General features: G+C 35.6%; 1 long non-coding RNA gene across 1 annotated transcript in view; it reads right to left on the bottom strand.

Annotated features, from left to right (window-relative positions):
- LOC131804524 (uncharacterized) overlaps positions 1-21,563 on the bottom strand; it is a 334,193-nt gene that overhangs the window by 98,926 nt on the left and 213,704 nt on the right. Inside the window, exon 5 of the long non-coding RNA XR_009343156.1 lies at positions 19,920-19,955. This is a non-coding gene — a long non-coding RNA (uncharacterized LOC131804524). The remainder of the gene's footprint in view (positions 1-19,919; positions 19,956-21,563) is intronic.

Genomic DNA, 21,563 nt, shown 5'->3' with positions numbered 1-21,563 from the left:
GACAAATTTTGTCAATGTAAATAATGTTAAAATAAGTTTTGTAGTATTTTGTGAAATTTTTTTTAGTTTTTCAAAATTTTTATCGCATGCGATTTTTTCAATTTGACTTAATATTAAATTGTATATTTTGTAATATTTTTTCACCTTACAACACAGGTTAGTGTTATATACAGATTGTAATTATCGTCCCACTCTCACGAAAATTTTCATAAGGGTAACCCTACCCTTCTCAGAAGCGCAGTATATAGTTAGGGGTTGAAATGGACCAACAACTAAAATTTTTCCTGTTTTCGCAGTCATTATAAGGATCACAAATATAAACTAAAGGAGACGAAATCTCGCATGAAGTTAGAGTTTGGGACAGCGAGTAGAATGGACCACTTTTGTTTGAAAAAATACCAATATTTCCATTCTACTGAAACGCTGAAAATAACTTAAAGCCGAAATCCAAAATACACAAGAGGCGAACTTTTCTTAATGCTGATTTCGTTGACGAATATAGCCAAATATTGTAGAAAAGCAAATCATGGAGACACGGTTTGATAATAATATTACGATGTAGAAAGTTTGGACCAAATCGGAAACTCACTTCTAGAATTAAGGTACGAGCCAGCAAGTCAGATAGACGGACGGACGGACATCGCTAGATCGACTCCAAATGTCCTGAAACGGATTTCGTCCAAAGAGACCTAGAGCCTAAAACCGTTATTTCAAACAGCCGTACCTAGCCATATGGGTGAGGGTATAAAAATTCGTAGCTGGATAACGGAAATTTTCACAATCAGGTTGTTTTACCGAAAAAGTATTTTTAAAGTATGTGGGACTTTAATTATTTTTTTTTAAAAACTGCATTTATATGTGGCCCTTGAAAAAATATTATTAAAATGTCATCACTTATATGTGAGTCTAGAAAATCCACTTTTAAGTATGGGCCTTGAAAAAATATTTTTTAAGATTTCGCCTTTATATGTGCCCTTGGAAAATATTTTTAAAAATCCACGCCCATCCATATGTTTCTTTCGCTTTGTAATTATCTTTTTTTAGGGAGCAAACAGAAGAAATTAAAGTTCATTGCCTAACTTTATCAAAGTTTTTACAATCCATTTTCTTCCTTGGAGGAATGTCCTATTTAACAGCTAAACATAGAGATTAGAGGACATAACTGGGTTGACTTTAAATAATCTGAAAAAATGTTTCGATTTGCTACAATGTACATCACATCTTTAAGGCTGAATTGTGACGTTGATGTTTCTGGTATAGACACAATAAAAGTACTTACATGGCATTAATATAAAGATTTCATCAAAAACCAACCTATTTAATAGTTTTCATTTTCTTTGTGCATTCCACTTTACTCTTTGATGAGACTTAGAACTCATAAAAAACATTTTCTTTTCAAATGAATATCCAAAAAATCACTTCAACTACCATCTAAATGGCCGTCACATACATTGTGTGTTAATGTAAAATGTTGAGTGCATTAGAATGGTTCTATATCCTTTTCTTTTGTTTGGTTTTTGTTTTGCAATCCTTGTATTTTAATTGTCTAAGAAAGTTCCATATCCTGGACAAAAGGCTTTTTATCTATGCGATGTCTGCATGGCTCTCAATGAAATTGGACCGACAATTTTCTAACAAAGCCGTCAAAACAAATTCCATACTACGATGTGTTTTAGAATGAGAGAATGAGACATTATTTGTTACGTAAAACAAATTCTAAAGGAGCAACGGATGTTTCCTAAATATTTCAAAGAATTATTTCATAATATTTAAAAAGTTGAGATCTTTGACTAACACTGGACATACAACACACATATGAATAATATGCAAGCATCTCAAGGTGCGAATAAATTATTTTTATACCCTACACCACACTGTAGTCAGGGTATAATGTCTTTGTGCATTTGTTTGTAACATAGAGCAGAAGCGATTAGACCCATAGTTCCTTTTGATGATCTGCATAGGATCACATTCTAAATCAATTTTTGCATGTCCGTCAGTCTGTTTGTCCATGTGATTTTGTAAACAAAGTACAGGTCGCATTTATTACCCGATCAAGATGATATTTTGCAAAAATAGTTTACTTTGCCCAAGGACGAACTCTATTGAAATTGGATATAATCGGTCAAAATTTAGGTATAGCTCCCACATATATCTTCGTCCGATTTGCCTTTTATTGTCAACCAAACGTGTAATATTAGGCCAAATTGAATGGAATTTAACACACATAACCAAATTGAGATTAGAAACAAGTGTCTCAAATTTGAAATCGAAAATCGGTGTAGATATAGCTAAAGCTTCTATATTTATTCTTCGTTCGATTTGTTAAATTTCTCACCTCACAGCCGTAATATGCACTCCGCAGCAACGAGAAACTCGGACAAATATATTAAATACATCTCAGAAATAATTTTGCCAAATTTTATTGAGCTCGGTTCAGATTTGGACATAACTCCCATGTATCTTTACTCGATTTCAGATTTATTGTGCACCAAATGGTTAATACATAAACTCAAATACGAATTTAGCCTGGAAGAATTTGTAGCAAATTTGGTGAAAATCGGTTAAGATATAGTTATAGGTCCGATATATATGTTTCATCCGATTTGGCATTTTACTCTCTCACGCCCTATAATACGCTCTATAAGAGCGGTATTGCTAAATTTGATAGAGACCGGTTCAGATTATATATATTTTCACCCGATTTCACATTTACTGCCCCTAAAAAGTGTAACATAAGCTCAATTAGGACGGATTTGAAGGAATAATATGCATACACAAACGATCATATTTTGTATCTTTTAATTCTCATAAATTTTACATAAAATCGTTTATTTGTTATATGTAGCTCTACAATACATGCAAAGCGGTGTTGGGTATCATTAAGTCGGCCAAGCCCGACTTTGGGGTTTCTTTAATGTTTTTTTTTTTTTTTTTTTTTTTTTTTTTATTAAATTTTCAAAATTGTTTTCTATATTAGATGTTTATTTAAATATCCTGAAAACGAACGACTGACCTACAAACTATGTAAATTTAAATATTTCTGTTATCATGAGCAAAGGTCCACTCCTTCCAGTACCTGCCCCAAAAAAGGTAATTGTTTTTGAATAAAAACAAAACATCCGTATATCCCGGACAAATAAAAGTTCAAAGCTTTCCAAAAAGGCAAAATGAGTTCGAACTATACAGGGTGAGATAAAAAACTGCAACAAAGTCAAACGCCATAATTTTTCCTTTTTTTATTTTATTGAATGAAAGCAAAAATGTCGAAAATAGCTTCAAATATTAGAATAAGCTTAGATTTGTTCCAATTGGTCACTATTGGCACGAATTATGTCCTTCAAACGGCCAACGAAACCGTCACACGCTGCCCGAATGTTGCTCTATGGTATTCTGGGTGGCGCGTGCTGAGTGCGATGGTGCTGAGTCCTGTTGGAATATCATAGGTCTGCGGCAAAAATATTAGCGTGCCCAAGGCTTTAGTACACCCTCCAGAATATTTTCGCCGTAATATTCGGCATTTATTCTGATGCTACGATCGATAAATCTAGTAGCCAACCGAAGGTGCACCTTTTCAGCTGACCTCTTTGGCAAGTAAACAAGATAATTTTGTTTGTTTACAAACTGCTAGACAACGAATGTTTTCTCATTGGAGACAGAGAAAACCAAATTCGGCAGTTCACCACTTCGGCCAAGCGAAGCAACTCTTTAGCTCTTTTGAGTTTAAATGCTGGAGTGCTCAAACGATAGCAACTTGTGGTTTTCCAGCCAAATATAAAGAAACTTTTTTCTGGAAAATTCTCACCAAAATGCTTTTGTGCGCTTGTACAGGTATAATCAGCTGTTACCGAAATAATTTTAACAGATGTCGGACGAGTGGCTTTGAAATGACAGCAGTCTTAAGTTGGTTGCAGTGTTTTTCATTTCAACCTGTATGCTGCAAATGGTCAACATTTCAAAAAGAATGCAAAGGGGTTTTTGACAGGAGTCAGGAGACTATGCCACATTTGAAAACGTTTACATAAATTTGTAATTTTGCTTATTCGAAATTTAATGTGAGTTATTCAATTTCACGCTCAAAAGATAGTAGGTCTCTTTCCCGAATAGTAAGTTCTGCCGTGCTTTATTTCGCACGTTATAAGGGTTATTTGTAACCAAAATGTTGACCCTTTGTGGGAGAGATACCAGGAGTAGTGGTCCAATACTTTGCACATTCATAGCAGATCTTGTGTTAGTAGATATATTGGAGTGTGTGAGGTTTAGAATAAATCGGCTGCTTATTTCGCATTTGATTAAAGATATCATTATTCAATATTTTAGCCCCTTGTGGGGGGAGCTCCAGAAGAAGTGGTTTAAAATATTTCACACGCCAGAGCTTGTGTTGTTAGAAATTCTAAATTTTGAATGGAATAATAATTTTTGCACCGACCTAGCAATTACACAAATACATGGATTTGCAAAATTTGGCACGATAAATAATTTGAAGTTTAGTACTATTTCAGAACCTCTTGGTACATCTATCCTGCAATCCATCAGTAGCTCTCGTATTACATTTTGGAGTTCTAGCTCATGCCGTTTGTCCAATATAAAGTATTGTATTTTTAGTACATTTTAGTACTTTCCATACCCTTTTAGTGCAAATTTCCAGCTCAATGACGCAGCTAGCATAGTTTTTATGCAATTCAGCATTTTCCATGCAGTTTCCCTACCGCCAACACCACTCTGGTTATTCGTCCTCGTCGGGAAATTGTGTCATTTTCCTGTTAAATTAATTTAATTAATTAATTTAATTTAAATTAATTTAAAAATACGTTGATTTATTCAAAAAAATGGTAAAAATCATTAATATTAAAAAAAAACTATTTTTCAATTAACCCCTTGCGCACCAACACATTGCATTTATATTTTAAAATTTATCTTCACGGGCATATCTGTCTATATTGTAAATATTTCAAGAAACCGTATTCAAAAATTTCCAATTTCAAAATTTGGAAAGGGGGTAACTTACCTCCTCACACACTAAAATTTGTGTATTTTGGATTTGGAATTTTACATTATCAGCTCTTAGTGTCCATAAAACAGTTTCTTCGATTAAAAGCTTTAATCACATGTTATAGTCACTTCGACTTTTATCCAACTTTTCGTATATTTAATAGACTTCTGCCAAATTTTCAAATCAGTATTATGTCCTTACTTAATACTTATTCCAATTTTGTAGATTGTGAGGATTTTCTACGATCCTCGTTAACAAGTTGTTATTGTTGTTATTTTAACAGGGAAACTTAATTATGAAGGACTATGATAAATACAACCTATTTAAACCTGTCCCACGAATGGTTTTTACCTGATTTAATGTATTTACTGTTTATATTTGAATACCTGTTCGCGGTTACGTTTTTCGACGGTTAATTAAAAAACAAGAGCCTTCGTCTATTTGCTCTACGCCGTGCCTCAATTTTAAACATTTCACCGTAATTCCACGAAGATTAAATTCCACGTAAGTTTTTGCAATTTCTGCTCCAGTATTTTTCCTAATAAATTGCCTTAATTGAAATGAGAGGGAAAAATTATAAACAATTTATTACAGTTGTTTTGCGTCACCCTGACATGATAAAAACAAAAAAACAACAACAGTTCATCCATATGTGGACAATACCATTGGCCATGGATGACATAGACCCCACAAAGGCAAACGAATAAAAACAGCAGCAGCAACATCAACAACAACACGAACACCAACAAGAACTTAAAACATGTCGCCACACTCTACTAAATTAAACTTCATGTGAGAATGAATATTTACACAGATGTAAATGATGAAGGATATACACATCCACACGTAGCTAGGTAGGGAGGTAGGTAGGTATGTAGATACATTTGTCTAGGCATCCCTTGGGGAAACTAGTTATCAACATGTGAGTCCCTGCGTGTGCATGTGTGTGTGTAGTCAACAGTATCGTTGCAATCTTCATTTTTTGCAGTGCATACATGTGTATGTGTGTGTGTTCTGGCAACTGGTAGCAACTCAAATACAACATGCAATCCAACACAAACATAAGTTTGGAACCCGAATCGAGCCAAGATCTCAAGTACAGAACAAAGAGTCGGTGTTTTTTTGTTTCCCATGTCTGTAGAGAGATAGAGAGAGAGTGCGAGAGGCACAAAGCATGAGTGCAACATTCACACAAATGTTTTGCATATTTGCTGATGGGTATCCTGGAATGGTTTTGCTGTCGCAATGGGTCCTTTAGCAGTCTTTGTGGATTAAAAGGGCGTTTCATTGCAACGTTTCTTTTAAAAGCCTACAAATCTTAATTTGTACGAAGGAAATACCGTGAAAAAGGGGAAAGAAATTTAAAACAACATCATCGTCATATATCATCGTTCATGATTGTACTTTGCAAACAACTTGGAGAATCAAATTATTTTACGGATGTTTTTAAACTTTTTAATTTTGTCTGGGAAAGGCACACGTATGAATAAATTTTTTGTGATTTTTTATAGGATTGTTCATTCTAGCTATTATTCTTGTAAGGGCCACAGTACTTCCAATAGGCAATTTTCGATAAGTTATTTGGTAGTTTAATACCGTGTTGACATATACCCATTGTACTTAGTTATTTTTTATTACCGTAGAATGGGCATTAACAATTTTGACTAACGTCCTCACCACCCATTTTGATCTATTTCCGTGGCATTTTCCTTATTTCCCAAAAGATTATCAGAGTCTTATTAGTGCAGGAGGAATGAGTAAGTGGGTGAGGAATATTGCTCATCATAGTGGCCTTTATAGGAAATTTTATTCAAGAACCCATTGGATCATAATTTTGTAAAGCATCAAAGTTTCTTGAAGACATAATATTGTATTTATTTAAGAATATTTCTCAAGCACTTTTAAGGCCAGATTTGTGAATATAGAGCTGACAACTATTTTTCACTTTCTAAATTTTAAATTAATGCTAATTTCGCAGATTTATATATAAATCTAAATTTTCAAACGTTGTTTCGAATTGGAATAAGCACACCAGAGGCCGTAAATATAAGGATATGGCCACGGAATTTGTCAGAAACTTTATCTATTAAAATTAAATGTAGTGTTGTAGGGTATACCATTGTCAGCCCTGTCGAATGTAGCATTTGCTTACTTGTTTTATATAATTTTGCAAAGCCAATAATCCTGATATTTTTTTAAGAATGTCTTTGATGAGTTCGTAACATCCCTAAATATTCGTAAAAATGAAAGCAAAAAATGTCGGAAATAGCATCAAATTTTCGATTTGTTCGAAGTGGTCACCTTTGGCACGAATTATGGCCTTAAACCGGCCGATAAAACCATCACACGCTGCCCGAATGTTGCTCTGCGGTATTTTGGTCCATTCCCGGCGAAGCGCTTGCTTGAGATGATCGACACCTTGCTATTTTTTAGTGCCAACCTTGCTTTCCAAAATACTCCCGACAATAGTCCCATATTTTAGTGGCCCTTGTGCGCTGGAAATGAAGCGAGGTACCTCAGTATGTAAGCATTCTTAGGTGGCGCGTGCTGAGTGCGATGGTGCTGGGACTTGTTGGAATGTCCAAGTTCAGCGGCCATTTTCTCGATAATACTCGGCATTTATTCTGATGCTGCGATCGAGTAATACGATCGGAGAGCGACCATCGGCTGTTATGACAGCCCACACCATCACCATGGCCGGCGCTTGAGTTCTGGTGACCAACCGAAGGTGGACATTTTCAACTGACCTATTTGGCTAGTAAACACGATCATTTTGTTTGTTTACAAAACTGCTGGACAACGAATGTTTTCTCATCGGAGAAAACCAAATGCGGCAGTTCAACAATTTCGGCCAAGCGAAGCAACTCCTTAGCTCTTTTGATTCTATTTTCTTTCTGTAGCAGTGTAAGTTCTTGTACTTTTTGGAATTTCAATGACTCATTTTTCAATATTTGCCGAATGGAATATTGCGATATGTTCAGCTCACGAGCCATTTTTCCGCCACTTCGACGCGGACTTCGATCAAGTCGCTTCTTTACTTTTCGAACCATTTCTACTGATGTTGCTGTTTTCTGCCGCCCACTTCCTTGACGTCGGTTTACGCTACCAGTATCATGGTAACGAGCGATGGTATAAGACACAAAAGATTTATTCACATATAAATGCTGGAGTGCTCTAACGATAGCCACTTGTGGTTTTCCAGCCACGCTTGAATTCCATCAGGAATAACTTTTTTCTGGAAAATTCTTACCAAAATGCTTTTGTACGCTTGTAAACAATATAACGAGTTGCCTCTGGAATAATTTTAATAGCTGTCGGACGAGTTGCTTAGAAATGACAACATCTCACCATGTATTATAAAGTTGTGTTCCTTTGTGGGGGAGCTCCAGGATGGAGTGGACCGATGTTGTCAATTTTCGCACCTGACCTAGGAATGATGCAAATATTAAGATTCGCAAAGTTCGAGCAAAATCGAATTATACTTTTTCTTTCTGTGCAGTTTATTTTTTTCTTTGAAAAATTTGACATTTTCTGTGGGAGGTACCAAAAGGAGTGGAGTGGAGGAAGGAGTTGCCCATCTCCGAACTCGATCTAAGTTTAACAATAATAATAGAATGTACCAAGTTTTGATCAAATCGGATACTCCCTTCGAGTTTTATCGTGCACACCAGCCAAACAGACAGACGAACGGACCGAAATCACTAGATCGACACCAATTTGCTGAAACAGATTTTTACAAGATCTAGTGTAAAGGTAAGATATATAACCCCAATTTTTTTTAATCTGTCCCCCAAAAAGTTTATAAATATATATCGTCAAATCGGTTTGTATCTTTCGAGGACCGAAAGCAGCAATGATTTTATATCAAGAAACAAGTTAAAAAACAGTAAGTTCGGCCGGGCCGAACTTTGAATACCCTCCATCATTTGGAATAAATTTGGAAATTTAAAAAAATAAAATCCTTAAAAATTTCTGTTTAAATTTAAAAAATACCGAATATAGCCGTTTTATACGAAGTGGACCTACAAAGCCATTGTTTGTCATAAGCCGTTACCATATTCAAATTCGATAACTTGAAATATACGGTGAATAATGTAGCTAAAATCATCAAAATATCGTATATAGGGAGGTACCGTTATATCGGAGCTGTGTGAAGACCTGGACCAGCCAGACAATTTTCTGTCAGAGGCTGTAGCATCCATTACGAAGTTTAAATACGACATCTCTAACAATATCGGTGGGTATTGTACCTAAACTCGTCAAAATATCGAATATTGGTAGGTATTGATATATAGGGGCTATACGAAGACGTGGACCTGCACAGACAATTTTCTGTCTTAGCCTATACTATCCTTTTGGAACTTCAAATATCAAATTTTAAATAATTCCGGTGAATAATGCCGCTAAAATCATCAAAATACCGAATATCGGGAGGTAATCTTATATGGGGTCTATATGAAAACGTGGACCTACATGGCCCATTTACGAAATTAACCTGCCTAATGGAAAAATAAACTTGTGTGCAAAATTTTAGCCTTCTATCTCAATTCGTTCAAAAGATAGCGTGATTACAACAGACAGACAGACGGACAGAATAACAGATGGGCATCGCTAAATCGACTTAGAATTTTACACTGATCAAGAATATATATACCTTGTTGGGTCTGACATGAGTATTTTGAGGAGTTACAAACGGAGTGACAAAGTTAAAAAAAGGGTATAAAAAAAACCAAGTACATGTATCTAATACATTATTCACCGCCTCTAAGAACGGAGAACGGACATTGATAGTTCGAAAGATTTTATAAGTTGTCCAATTATGCCTCCCAATATCTTAAATTATTTGTTCATTCCAGTCAAAAGGTTTTTAGAAACTTTATCGCAAATTATGGTGGCACAGAATATTACACTGTCCGCCGGCTCATTCATGGCCTTTACTGTTTTCACTGTTTTCACGATTTATGACATTTTAGAAGTTTCCGCACATTTCACTAAAAATTGTACAAATCTCTTAACATTTCCTAACGATATGTTTATACCCCCTCAATTGGTCACAGAGTACAATTTACATTGTGGACTACCACAAACTACAACATAATAATGTCTAGAGATTTTCTATAACACCCTTACAGTAACTGTATCCAGTGAGGAGGACTGTTTTCATTATTAACCACAATAAAGTTAATGTACTCGAATGATGCTTAGATTCTATTTGTGCAATTCGTGTGTGGTGAAGTTTGTTTGTCCTGCAAAGTGATTTCGGTTGGCTATATCACCATAATCAGAAAACTAACTACACCCTCAAAATGTCTTTACAAGAAAAAAAAAACACCCACACATACATTCAGATACACATACAAAAAAAAAGGATTAACGACCCCCTAATGAGATTAAAGTATATGACAACCCACACACACAATCTGCTGGAGATAGCCATGCCCCCAGCATACATACGTACGCAGATCCCTGCCCAACCATACAAGGGAACAGAAGGATGAGTCAACGGATATGTAATGTCGCTTTAGGTCCTTTCCACTCATAATATTTCGCGAGTTACGCGGTCTTTGTGCAGCTGATGTCAGCCCACAGTGGCTTTTTCGCTGCCTCTATCATAAACAGCAATTTTATTAAAATGTTTTCATATTTTTGTTTTTTTTTTTCGCCGTTGTCCTGGATGACTCTTTGCTTCAAGAGAGCATTTCCGTGGAAATGTTTTTGACAAAGCCCCCCACCAAAAAAAAAAAAAAAAAAACAGTTGAGAAAACCATGTTTGGCGACACTTTAACATGTAATGGATTACAGATAATCTTGAAAGCAAATGACTTAATTATGTAGTCTGTTTGTGTGTGTTATTCAAGAGCTATGATTCCCATTATTTTGTGTTTTCAATGAACTGGTAGGGGAGCGGATGGGAGTTGAGTATCTCTTGAGTTACTCTGTCATTTCCGTTTCCATTGCATGGCAAATAGAGAATGAAATGGTTGTGATGACACGAAAAATGTAAAGGGAAGAAAACGAAAGAGAGGATAAACTGTCATTCATTGTTTATAATGTTTTTATTTTCAATGTGTCCCTCGTGCTATGTTATCCTTTTAAATTACCAGATCGGAGTTGTAATTAGATTGTTATTGGAAAAGAAATTGAAGATTAGAAATGACAATGACAGCGAACCCAGCAGCCAACTGTAGTGGGGGAGGAATCTCTTAATAACAGGATATGTAGGTATGTTGTTGTCATTATACCCTACACCTCAAGGTGGTCAGGGTATTATGTCTTTGTGCATTTGTTTGTAACAGGCAAAAGGAAACGAGATAGACCCATAGTTACTTTTGATGGTCTGCATAGAATCACATTCTGAGTCGATTTATGCATGTCCGTCCGTCTGTCCAAGTATTTTTGTAAACAAAGTACATTTCGCATTTATTGCCCGATCCAGATGAAATTTTGCACAAATCATTTTTTTGGCCCAAGGACAAACCCTATTGAAATTGGAGATAATCGGTCAAAATTTAGATATAGTTCCCATATATATCTTCGTCCGATTTGCCTTTTATTGTGCACCAAACGTGTAATATAAGTCCGAATAGTATGGAATTTTGCACGTACGATCAGATTGTACCTGAAAATAAGTATGCCACATTTGATCGAAATCGGTTCAGATATAGCTATAGCTCCCATATATATTGTTCAATCGATTTGTTATTTTTGTCCTCCGCTGCCAGCTCAGAAATACATATGTTAAATGTTATAGAGATCGGTTCAGATTTGGATATAAATAACTTCGTCCGATTTACTTTTTATTGTGCACTAAACATCTAATATTTGTCCAAATGGGATGGCATTTGGCACTTACGACCGACTTGAGTATAGAAGCTAGTATGTCAAATTTGGTGAAGATCGGATCTGATATAGCTATACCTCCCATATATACTGTTCTTCCGATATGTTATATTTGTTACCCACAGCCGTAATATGCACTCCGTAACAACGATATTCAGGAAATATATCAAATACAGCTCAGAAATATCTTTGCCAAATTTAATCAAGATCGGTTCCGATTTGGATATAGCTCCCTTATATATTTTTATCCGATTTCAAATTAATTGTGCACCAAATGGGCAATACACGTCCGAATTTAAAAGATACAAATGCTTCAGCATATTTAGTCCTTTGAGCTTTAAATTATAATTATAATCATTGCGTGTATGATTGAATTCTCCTATAAAAAGTTTTAATTGTTATGCGCAGCTCTACTAAATTAGCAAAGTGGTGTAGGGTATCATAAAGTCGGTCCCGCCCGTCTTTAAGACTTTCTTTACTGGTTTTTGTTGAGGTTGATCCTTTGTGATATAGATACTTGGTACACACATCTTTAGGAAGACAACACAGATATTTAGTATCAGATACAGCCCAGAAATACCTCTTCCAAATTGTATCAAGATCGAGATATTTGACATTAAAATGTCTCCGTCAAATTTAGTGAAAATTGATTCAGAATTGGATATGCCTCCGCTATATTATTTCCCTCTGAAACCCAATTATAACTGCTCTAAAGCCAAATGTTGATAGGTGGTATGATCTACTTCAAATAAATAAATCTACAAAATATGCATAGTGGTGTAAGGTATCATATAGTCGGCCCCACCCGACTTTTAACTTTTTCTTACTGGTTTTCAGAATATGTTAGTACTTTTCCCTTCGGACCCTCATCCAAAACTTCAAGATTCTATCTTTAGACGTTCCGTCTGGGCGGTGATTCTATGTCAGTCAGTTATTTACTACTCTTTTTCTCTAGTCTGTCTGTCGGTATGGTTGATGGTGCGCAGGAAAGGAGTATCCGATTTGGTCCAAACTTGCTACATTTTAATATAATTATCAAATTTAGGTCGAGTTCGGAATTGCGAATCCCAATATTTTTATCAGTGCTAGATCAGGAGCGATCTCCCAATATTTTTGCTAGTGCTAGATTAGAGCGATCTGACCCACACAGGGTCAACATTTTGAATAATTAAAATTCCAGTCTGCAAATTTTCTACAAATGCAAGATCTGGTATGAAGAATTGACTGAACGGACCACCCCTTCTGGTACCACCCTCACAACGGTTCAAAATTTTGAATATTCATAAAACGCGAAACGAGCATCCGATTATTTTGAAACTAGGCACATTCCAATATTTCTCTCAACGAAAGGATGGAAGTGCAGGTGGAATATTTCGGTCTACTTCTTTTGGTACTTCTCCAACCACGGGTTAAAAATTTTGAATAAAAATAATAATAATAGCTCTTTAACAAGCAAAGTTATTACCCATTATTATATTTCAAATTGGACACATCCCAATATTTCTACCAACTCTAGGTCTGGTACAAATTTGTTATTCATCAGACCACTCCTTCTGGTACATTTTGAATACCCATAACCCTCATAAATTTCAAAACGACATCCGATCCAAACTTGACACATCCCAATATTTCTATTTCTGAGATTTATAGGGTCACTCCTTCTGATACCTCTACCACAACTGGTAAAATTTTTGAAGCACTATACGTCTCATAAAAGACAGCGATTTACTTTACAAACTTCATGCAATGCAATATTTCTATCAACTATAGATCCAATATAAATAAGGAATACATTGCTCCAATCTTTCCTCCCCCCAACATGTTCAAAAAAAAAACAAGAGTACAAAAGCATTTTGGTGAGAATTTTGCAGAGAAAATGTTATTCGTGATGGAATTCAAGCGTGATAGTGTGCTTTATTCTTTTTTGGGTGGAAAACCACAGGTGGCTATCGTTAGAGCACTCCAGCATTTAAATGTGAATAAATCTTTTGTGTTTCGTACCATCCCTCGGTACCGTGTTACTGGTAGCGTAGGCCAATGTCAAAAAAGTGGACGAAAGAAAACAACAACATTAGCAGAAATGGTTCGAAAAGTAAAGAAGCGACTTGATCGAAACCTGCGTCGCAGTGGCCGAAAAATGGCTCGTGAGCTGAACATATCGCAATATTCCATTCGACAAATATTGAAAAATGAGCTCGGGGTTAATCCATTGAAATTCCATAAAGTGCAAGAAATTATACCGCAATAGAAAGTAAATTGACTCATATGAGCTAGAGAGTTGCTTCACTTGGCTGAAAGTGATGAACTGTCGAATTTGGTTTTCTCCAATGTGAAAACATTCGTTGTCCAGCAGTTTGTAAACAAACAAAATTATCGTGTTTACTTGCCAGAACTCAAGCGCCAGTCATGGTGATGGTATGGGCCGCCGATCGCTCTCCGCTCGTATTAATCGACGGTGGCATCAGAATCACCTCAAGCAAGCGCTTCACCGGGAATGGGCCAAAATACCGCAGAGCAACATTCGAGCAGCGTGTGACGGTTTCATTGGCCGTTTGAAGGCCATAATTCGTGTCAAAGGTGACCAATTCGAACAAATCTAAACTTATTCTAAAATTTAATGCTATTTCCGGCATTTTTTGCTTTCATTCAATAAAAATTTGAAAAAAAATGTAAAAATTATGGCCTTTGACTTTGTTGCAGTTTTTTATCTCACCTCTGTAGCCATTCACCTTAGGGTATAAATATTTGTAAGAATGTTGTTGTTGTATATTGTTGACCTGATATATTTATTTTACTTATTTGGTTAATTTAGTGACATTTAAACAAAATAGACGAGCTTCTACTTTCAAAATATCCCTGAAGATGATTTCCGGAGGAAATTGAAATATTGGATGAATAAAATAGGAAAAATTCAAAAATAAAAAAACATAGTTTTTTAATGACCTTAAGCCAAACAATTAACCAAATAAGTATTTGTAAGAATAATTTAACAAATGTCTTTGCACGATCCTTTATATAATGGTAATTCTAGAAGGATCAATGATTTATGACAGCTCTATAAAATGTCGGCGTCTTTAAATGTATCCAATTTTTATAAACGTTTTTACCAGAAGGAGGGTTATTAAAAATCACTGGGAGTATTCAAACGTATGTATTATATTTTCAGAATAGCCTACATCCCCTATTACCAGCAATGTCCTTACCGATATCAACTATTTATTTAATGTCAAATATCAATACAATTTACCAATTACATACATTGGGAGATCATTGTGATTATTATTTAATTTCCATTCAATTCGATATAATTAAAATGCCCTTGTGTGTGTTCGGCGTTCCATTACCGAATGCAGTTCCAACCGAATCTCATTTTAATCAATTAGAAATGTTTTGACTTTTGTGGTTTGGCTTTTTATTTCACTTGGCAGGAAACAACATATAATTGCATATTAAATTTATATATTCAAAAACAAAGACACTAAGGCTAATGTCAAACCCGTATTCGCATCTGTGTCAGTCGGTTTATACAATCAAAGGCAAACGCATACATACACATACATGTGTATGTGTAAATAAATAAAGCATGCAATAGATTGATTCACGCGGTTTTGAAAGAAAGAGTAATTTTGAAATATTTTGTGTAAGGGGAGACAGTCTTTAAGTTAGAGTTTGGAAATTCGCCTTATATCCGTTTAATATTTTCAAAATGTATGGTATGTGCATACTTAAAAGTATATATGTTCCTAGGGCGGAACACACCTAATACATTGTACTCGTAATGTCACAATGTTGATCTCTGACACCGAGCACATGCATTAGTTAGTTGTTTGGATTCTAAGGTCATTATACACATACATACGTACATACACACATCTACACACACACGCACTTCTAAACACTCGTTCAAACCAAAACAGATCCCCTCCATAGAATGCACATTGTTGTTTGCCTTTACGAATTGACTCAAAAGGACGAGAGGAAGACGAAGAGTTCTGCTCTCTACAAAGCGAAAGTGACTGCGTTTGTGTGGCTAATACACAGAAGAGAGTGAAACGTGTGTTTGCATGGATAGCTGGATGGTTGGTAGGTAGGATGGTAGATTGGCTTTCTTCTCGCCTGCCTGCCTGCCTGGCTGCCTGATGAGATTGCTGTTGTGGCTGACACTGAGCAATTGCTGTAAGGGGGATTTAATTTGTTTGCTCGTGTTCGCCTCTGCGGCTGACCTTATTCTTGGTGCATGGCACATGGTAATTGACGTTTATTAATTGAAAAATAATAATTTCCCTTCGGCCCCAGAATAATGCTTGGACAATAAAAGACATATATCCGTAAATACAAATTGACACACAATCATATGTACACACAAATAAACAGGTATAAGAAAGGGGGACTGGGATTTTGCTGTGTAATTGAAGTTCTTGGTAGGAAAAACAGTGAGGGACAAAAACTATATGGATTATATCTGTGGGATATATTTTTGCTGAAAAGGAAATGCTAGTGGGATTTTTCCCTACACCACATAGTGGTAAGGGTATTATGTCTTTGTGCATTTGTTTGTAACAGGGAGAAGGAAGCGAGATAGACCCATAGTTACTTTTGAGGATATTCATAGAATCACTTTCTGAGTCAATTTACGCATGTCCGCAAGTCCGTCCAGGTATTCTTGTGAACAAAATGCAGGTCGTATTTATTATCCGATTAAGAAGAACTTTTGCAAACAATATTTGTTTGGCCCAAGGACAAACCCTATTGAAATTGGTGATAATCGATTCAGATTTATATTAAGCTCCCAAATATATTCATCCGATTTCGGGTTAATTGTGCACCAAACGGCCAATATCAGTTCAAATAACCCAATTTTTGCACATTCGACCGCATTCAGTCTAGAAACAAGTACTTCAAAAATCGGTTCAGATATATCTATAGCTCCCATATAAATTTTTCATCCGATCTTGGATTTTAAGTCCCTCACATGCGTAATATGCACTCCACAAGAATGATATTTGGTACCAGACATCAGATACTGCTCGAAAATACCTCTGTCAAATTTTATCGAGATCGGTTCAGATATAGCTCCCTTCCTTATCCAATATCAGGTTTATTGTGCACCAAATGGCTAATATCTGCCCAAATGGACTGAGTTTTGAAAATTACGACTGAATTCATCCTAGAAAAAAGTACTTCAAATTTGGTGAAAAACGGTTCAGATATAGCTATAGCTCCCATATATATGTTTCATCCGATTTTGTGTTTAAATTCTTCATATTCGTAATATGCATTCGACAACAATGATATTTGGCAACAGATATTTTATAGAGCTCAGAAATACCTGTCCCAAATTTTATCGAGAACGGCTAAGATTTGGATATAGCTCAATATATATCCTTAATCCGATACCAGATTTATTGTGCAAATAATGGCTAATATTAACCCAAGTGGAGTGAGTTTCGGGACGTACGTTTCCATTTTGAGGAACTCAGCTCCGATATATATTTTTATATCCTCAGCCATATGGCTACAGAGGGTATATATCATTTGATACGGATACCAAATCCGTTTCAGAACATTTGGAGTCGATCTAGCGATGTCCGTCCATCCGTCTGTCTGTCTGGCTGGGAGGGAGTATCCAAATTGATCCAAACTTGGTACATCGTAATATTTTTGTCAAACTTAGATCGAGTTCGGAGATGGGCAATGTCAGTCCACTACTCCTGGTACCTCCCCAACAGAAGGTCGAAAACTTAAAATAAAAATATTTTTTGCACAGAAAGAGAAAGCATAATCTGATTTTGCTCCAACTTTGCAAATCCTAATATTTGCGTCAGCGCTAGGTCAGGTGTGAAAATGGACAATATCGGTCCACTCCATCCAAAATTTTGAATAATTACTACTCTCCTAAAATGTGATGAAAGAGTCCGATTGTCTTCAAATTTCACACATATTTATATTAACCCAAGGTCTGGTGTTAAGATGAAATAAATCGGTACACTCTTTCTGCTAACTTCTCAACAAATGGTCGAAGTTTTAAAAAAATATATTTTTCGCCCAGAAAGAGAAACAACAATCCGATTTTGCTCCAACTTTGCAAATCCTGATGTTTGCATCAGTGCTAGGTCTGGTGCTGAAATAAACGATATTGGTCCACTCCTTCTGGTACCTCCACAGAAAGGGTCAAACTTTTGAATATCCATGAAGCTCATAAAAAGTGAAATCAACATCCGATTCCATTCCAGACATGGTACATATCAATATTTCCATCAGCACAAGATCTGTTATAAAGATGGTAGATATTGGACAATTTCTTTTGCTTCACATAGCGTTCAAATTTTGAAAAACAAAACGCTCAAAAAAAGCGAAATAGGCATCCAACTTTCTTCAAATTTCACACATACAAATATATTTGCTAACACAAGATCTGTTGTGAAGATGCTATATAAACGAACTTCTTACGGTACCTCACCCACAAAGGAACACAATTTTACTTTTATCTATCATAACTTGCTATATCTAAATATATGTCTCTCAACTCAGAATCCTGAGTTGAATATTGAACTTAAGATTTCCCATAAATTGAATATAAATGTTCGATTTTCTTATATAATTATAATAATATTAATATCATATTTATTTAGGTCCGATATGAAATGGACAATATTGACCCATTCTTTCAAAATCCACTCTTTAGGGTGTCAAGAGTTTGAAAATTCATAACGAGGTCAAAATATTTCTAAATAATCGAACATTGCCTGAGGATATCTATCCGTCGGCTAAACCGACCGATACTTTTTAACTTGTTTTAATATAATCCTTTTCGAGGTGACATCATGGACTCTATAGCATAAAAGATTAAAATGTCTCCGTCAAATATAGTGAAAATCGATTCAGAATTTGATATGGCTCCCATATTTTAGTTCCCTCTGAAACCAACTTATAACTGCTCTTAAGCCAAATGTTTATGGGTTGTATGATCTACTTCAAATAAATTGTTTTGTTACGGGAGCTCTACTAAGAATGCATAGTGGTTTAGGGTATCATAAAGTCGGGCCCGCCCGACTTTCGACCTTTTGACAAAAATGAATGAGTATGTTGTACAATTTAGTAACTTTTAATGCCTTCAAGGGATGAGTTTCCATTTTCTCACAATATATGTTATTCCTCGTGCAAAATGTCAAAATTTTTTTTCGGTTACTTTTCCGAGAGTCATCATCTTCATCATGGTGGTCACATCGTTCTTTCTATGTGCTGCACATTTTGTCTGCCACTGTTACCATGCCACTGCATTCTTACACCGTCTTGCGTCTTTAGCCGCTGCTGTGCAATTATCTGTAAACACAATTCCATGTCGTAATTGCCATAAAATGATTGTGGCAAATGACTGACAAAAGGATAATGTCTGTAATCTGAAACTTAGCAAAACAAAAGCGGATATGCCACACTCACAATAAGTGATCAATTATGTAACATGTGGAGTAGTTTAAATACAGGGTGCAGCAGCAGGTGATGAATTATTGACAGAATTGTGAGCGCGTTTCGTTTCAAATATTCCTTTGCTGCCGACAACAATGTAGGACACACATTTATTTGCATTTAACACTGCGTCTTCGAATGACATGACAGCATAAATAATGTTCGACGAATTTGTCACGTTCAAATCAAATTGAAATCGTGCGGATGTCAGCCAGGGAAAATGCCTTTAAAAGACTGTTCAAAATGAAAGCGAAGACAGAAAAATGGAGAAGAGAATTCAATAAAGTGATATCTGTCAGGTGGTGTAAGATTTAACTGCATTACGGAAAGAGAGAGAGAGATAGAGAATGAAAGAAAGATGGCTTTGAGATGAAAATTGAAAAGAAATTGCAATGACAGGCTTTATTTAATTAAATTTAGCTTAACAACGATTCAATTTTCAGATTTGTGAAATATTTCATGAATTTTCCAGAAATAGGTCTAATATGCTCCATTATATAAGATTATAACAATATAACTATGGAAGGTTAGGCTAAGTCTTGTGGTTTTTTTTTTTAGAGGAAAAGTGATTACAAAAATACTTTGGAAATATGACAATATTTCAGGAGGTTCCACTTACCTGAAAGTTTGTTTATCTTCAGCTTGATGTTTTTTTCTGCAAGTAATTTAAAAACAGAAATCGTTAGTTTGTTTGGTTATATGAAGGATGTAAAAGAGCCATACTGTTTTATTAAGGGAAAATAGTTCCTAAAATTCGATCCACTTTTGGAGAGAGCAGGAACCTCTCAATTCTATAGTCTTAGAAGGCCGATCATATCATACAACACACCACCATAATTTGCCTTAAAGTTTCAATAGATCTGGAACCTTTCTGATTAGATTTAGATTATCGAGATACAATCATCAGTACAACACATAGACTCAAACATGCTAAAGAGTTGCTTCGCTTGGCCGAAAGTGGTGAACTGCCAAATGTGTTTTTCTCCGATGAAAAAACATTCGTTGTCAACCAGTTTATGAACAAGTAAAATGATCGTGTTTACTAGCCAAAGAGGTCCGCTGAAAATGTGCACCTTCGGTTGGCCACCAGAACTGAAGTGCCGGTCATGATGGGCCGCCATAACAGCTGATGGTCGCTCTCCGCTCGTATTAATCGTCCCTGGCATTGGAATAGATGCCGAATATTATTCTGCGAAAATATTCTGCATATTCTGGAAGCCTTGGGCAGGTTAACATTTTGGACACAGACCTTGGACATTCAAACAGGACTAAGTACCATCGCACTCAGCACGCGCCACCCAGCGCAAAATGGCCACCAAAATCTCCGGATACCAATCCGTTGGACTATTGTGTCTGGAGTGTTTTGGAAAGCAAGGTTGGCACTAAAAAATACCAAAGTGTCGATCACCTCAAGCAAGCGCTTCGCCGGGACTTGGCCAAAATACCGCAGAGCAACATTCGGGCAGCGTGTGACGGTTTCATTGGCCGTTTGAAGGCCATAATTCTTGCCAAAGGTGACCAATTAGAATAAATCTAAACTTATTCTCAAATTTGATGATATTTCCGACATTTTTTGCTTTCATTCAATAAAATTTAAAAACAAAAATGTATGGCGTTTGACTTTGTTGCAGTTTTTTTATCTCAGCCTGTAAGCACTAATTTTGGATAACATTTGGTGTCTACGATGGAGAGATGTCGAGTGGTTTGGGTATGCGTACTAAATGTGACTGAATTTAGTATTGGGTGAAGGGAGACCTCGAATTCTGAAATTTGAAAATGTATTCACCGTTGGTTTCTAGAGTTCATATATGGAGACATTGAAATAGTTTTGGACAAAAAAAATATGTGCAAATTGTGCAATGGTTTTACTAGTATCCTCCTCTCGGCAAACTTCAAAATTAAAGATTTTGAAGATTTTTGAATGTGTTGAAGGTATTCTTTCCCAAAAAAATTTCAATAATATACAAAATCTTGAAATTCTGAAAATTTGGCATACATCGTATTAACTTTTCAGACTTTCAGGATCTTATATATTATTTATGTTAGGAAAACGATTTTTACGTTTTAATTATTTATTTTTTATTTATTTATTTTATTTTATTTATTTATTTATTTTTTTTTTTATTTCTTCGTACCCGTTTTTGTGTTGTAGTTTAGTCTTTGACTACTACTCTATCCAAGATGTGTAAAGTTACCTCCTGCATTCTCAAATTCTATACAGTGTAATACAATCTGGGGAAAATTCCCATAATTTTTTTTATTA

Source organism: Musca domestica, unplaced genomic scaffold (genome assembly GCF_030504385.1).
Source record: "Musca domestica strain aabys unplaced genomic scaffold, Musca_domestica.polishedcontigs.V.1.1 45, whole genome shotgun sequence".
Taxonomy (NCBI): Eukaryota; Metazoa; Arthropoda; class Insecta; order Diptera; family Muscidae; genus Musca; species Musca domestica.
The sequence above is the reverse complement of the archived record's forward strand: the minus strand, read 5'-3'. Positions and strand labels throughout refer to the sequence as shown.